Source organism: Cyprinus carpio, chromosome B1, assembly GCF_018340385.1.
Source record: "Cyprinus carpio isolate SPL01 chromosome B1, ASM1834038v1, whole genome shotgun sequence".
Lineage (NCBI taxonomy): Eukaryota > Metazoa > Chordata > Actinopteri > Cypriniformes > Cyprinidae > Cyprinus > Cyprinus carpio.
This window is the reverse complement of record NC_056597.1, coordinates 23,897,529-23,901,598: the sequence shown is the minus strand read 5'-3', so window position 1 is coordinate 23,901,598 and position 4,070 is coordinate 23,897,529. Positions and strand designations below refer to the sequence as shown.

At 43.7% G+C, this 4,070-nt stretch overlaps 1 pseudogene; it reads left to right on the top strand.

Moving 5' to 3' along the window:
- The window catches only part of LOC122135766, an 8,702-nt pseudogene extending 6,658 nt beyond the window's left edge, over positions 1 to 2,044 (top strand).
- The last annotated feature ends 2,026 nt before the right edge of the window (positions 2,045 to 4,070 follow it).

Genomic DNA, 4,070 nt, shown 5'->3' with positions numbered 1-4,070 from the left:
CTACTACTATGCAAACAAAAACTTTTATTTTAAATGCAATTAATAGCGATTAATTGTTTGACAGCACTATTTTAAATATTATAAAATTTAGCACAATCGCTTATTCTAATAAGGTACAGGTCAGAATAAGTATGTTCTGTTAATTTTTAATCTTTACATTTTTTACATCTTTTACGTTTTATCTGTTACTCTGAATGATGATGCAACATTATTTCACTCTATGTTCTCACTCAGTTTTATTTGACTATTTTGACATTTTATTTCCACAAACGTCTGAAAAAATTAAAGTAACACTTAACTTGCATTTAACTTGCTTTCTGTGTATATAAAACCACTTTTTAAGATGTCATTTGTAAACGAGTGACCTAGGACTTGGATATGCCACAATGCAAAGAGTTACAAAATCCACAGCTGTCTCGAGAGGTTTTTAGGGCGGAAAATGTTGTGTTTTAGAAAGTAAGTTACTGTTGTGATGTGTGTCAGACTCTGCAGGGACGGGGAGTCGAGCTCCGATCACAGCCAGACGTCTGCAGCGAGCCGAGCCGAGCTACTGCTGTCTCCCCTGAGCTTCTGTTCTGAAGAGCCCCGGTCTCCTGTGCATCTCGTCTACCATCCACACGACTGCAGCGCTGCATGCGTCCCGCAGCTGCTCTCTCACGCTGACCGCTTAATGGGTCACAACCCGCTGCGTGCGCCCATGCTGTGCCAGTTCCAGCGCCACTGCGAAGATTCTGATGCACAAGACACCGGTGTGCTTTATAAAAGCGCCGTGTGGACGGAGCCTGCGCCTCCCTGGAGGAGGTAAGACAACGCAACGTTTAAATAATCTCTCCATTGATGTCTGGTTTGTTAGGAGGACAATGTTTGAAAATCTGGAATCTGAGGGAGCAAAAAAATCTAAATATTGAGAAAATCATCTTTAAAGTGTTCAAATGAAGTTCTTAGCAATGCATATTACTAATCAAAAATCAAGTTTTGATATATTTATGGTAGGAAAATGTTAAAATATCTTCATGGAACATGATCTTTACTTAATATCCTAATGATTTTTGTATGAGGTAAAAAGAGGAAACTGTATAATTGTGACCCATACAATGTATTGTTGTCTATTGCTACAAATATACCTGTGTACTGATGACTGCTTCTGTGCTGCAGGACACAGATGTATAGGCACATTTCAAAACACAATGGACCTTTTTCACATGTCCAGGTTTCTCAGCTGCTGAAGTCGTCATAGTTGGGTAAACTTCGAGAGCAGTTAAATGGGAGAGTACCACAAATATATTTATTTTGCATTCCGTTATAAAAAAAATAGCAAACAGAAAAACCCCACAATAGTGTTTTCGTGACTTTCAAAAAATGGTCCATGGTAATTCAAAGTGCTTTACATATAAAAGGAATTAAAATAACCATAAAAAATAACAACAATAATACAAGGAATGTAAAAAAATTTTAATTATTTAAAAATGTATTTAAAATGAATTAAAACAGTTCAGAATAAACATGATTATACATGAAATGCAGTTCAGTCGTTTGGGACGTAGCACAGAGCTCATCAGTAAATGCACAGATAAACAGATGAGTTCTGAGTCTGGATTTAAATATTGATTTATCATGTGTTCTATTCTGTTGTGATCGAGGGGACTGCTTCAGTTCCTGCTGCAGACAGAGCAGCCTCGGCGTGCTTCAGCTGGACCCACTTCAGTTGCGACCCACAGATTGTTCCAGAGAATCAGGTTGCAAGCTCCGGCCTCAGCTGCGCTGCTGTTCGAGCGCGACCTCAGCCACGTGATCGAGCCGGTTCCCCGTCTCTCTGTTCAACGAGCTGGACGGGACGCGGCCCAAAGAGTTCCGCTACCGTAAAGAGCGCTGGCCACACGGCTGCTTCCTCAGCGGCGCGCCGCTCTTCTCAGTGTGCTGCGACTGCACCGACGGCTGCGCAGACGCATGGAGCTGCGCATGTGTTCAGCAGACGCTCAGAGGCACAGGAGAGCAGCAAGCGTACAGACACCACAGGCTGAGCGCACCTCTGAGCGCTGGGTGAGTCGAGATGAGCTCCTGATCTGTCATGTGATCTGTTGATCTGTCACGTGATCTGTCATGTGATCTGTTGATCTGTCACGTGATCTGTCATGTGATCTGTTGATCTGTCATGTGTCTGTCATGTGATCTGTTGATCTGTCATGTGGATCTGTCAATGTGATCTGTTGTGATCTGTCCTATGAGTCTGTTGGATCGTCTCACCGTGTGTCTGTGTGATCTGTCACGTGATCTGTTGTCATCTGTCAACGTGTACTGTCATGTGATCTGTTGACTGTCATGGCGTGATTTGATCTGATCTGTCACGTGATCTGTTGCATCTGTCACGGGATCTGTGATCTGTCACGTGCTGGTCACGTGTCTGTCATGTGGTTTTGATCTGTCACGTGATCTGTTGATCTAGTGCATCGTGATTTGTTTATCTGTCTCGTGTATGTTGATCCTGTCACGTGTGTTCTGTGTCTGTCTGTGGATTGTCCTATCTGTCATGTGATGTGGTGATCTTTCATGTGATCTGTTGATCCTGAATCTGATGTGATCTGTCATAGTGATCTGTTGATCTGTCACGTGATCGTGTCTGTTCATGTGATCTGGTGATCTGTCACGTTGATCTGTCATGTAGATACGTTTTGATCTGTCATAGATGCTGTTGTATTGATCACTTGTGATTGTGATCCATTGATTGTGTGATCTGTCAGTGTCTGTGATGTGATTGTTGATTTCGTACACGTGGGGCTGTATGATCTGTCACGTGATTGTGATCTTTCAGTGAATCTGTTTAGCTGTCCGCTGATCCCTGTCTTCATGTGTGATCTGTTGAGCTGTCCATGTGATCTGTTGATTGGTCACAGTGATCATGTTAATCTGTCACGTGATCTGTTGACTCTGTCACGTGTCTGTCAGTGTTTGAACTGTGATCTGGCTGGTGATGCTGTGGATCTGTCATGTGCACTGCTCAGGTTGTTTCGGTATGTGCGGCCCGTGTAGCGGCTGTGCGAGGGGAGGCCGCTGTCAGAACCGTGTGGGCAGAAGGGTCGCGTGGCGTCTGCAGGTGTTTCGTACCCGACCGCGGCTGGTCCGTCCGCTGCAGGGATGACGCTCGACCGGTTGGACCTTCGTCTCTGCATTTTCCGGCAGTAGCAAGCAGACGCCGGGTGCTCCTGCTCGAACACCAGATCTATCTTCGTAACCTAACACTCAAACCAAAATAAGAACTTTGCTTACTTACAACTAAAATAACATCAAATCAGAAAATAAAGCTTTATCATTATTTCAAGATCATCAGGTTATACATTAAGGTTGTGGAAAGCAGGTTCTGCTCACAAATGGTCAAAAAACTAAAAGTTCTCGAGCAATTTTTATCTATTTTTGTTTTATAAATAGAATCTGGAGGTGTCATTCTCGCTGTGCTGTTTTCTTGTTTCTTGCCGTGGAGCACTAGGCAAGGATAAGCAATTAACCGTGGTTTTTAATAGGTTTTTAATTTCCGTCTGGTACGACATGGTGTGCCATATTACATAAACAAAAACACATTTTCGTTGATAAGATCAGGTTGTTGTGGCTTTGAGCCTAGAAAAAAGAAACGAATGCGAACCGGGTTGTGCAGGACGTGAAATAAAATAACATATTGGCCAGTGAAATACAAGCAATCTAGGAACAACTGCAGCTGGAGGCCAAGGTTTCCTGCACGGGTTGTGTTGAGTTTGAGTTTAAAAGATCTACAATAACTCAAACAACATAAAGTTAAATTGGTGTGTAAAAAAAACAACATAGAATGAACGACCGCCAAAAAATCCGTCGAAAACTGAAGAATTTTAATAAACAGATTACTGAAATGAAGAACAAATGAGGATGGGGAGTTGTGTGGTGACCGAAGCGTGGTGCGCCGGCAGCAGGCGAGCGTGGAGGAGCCGCGGGGGAAGAAGCCGCTCGTGTCTGAGGACAGTGAGGTGGTAGGAGGACGGCCCGCCGAACCCACGGAGACGGTCAGTGAGCCGCTGGACTGCTCTCCCTCTCGCGCCGCTTGTAAA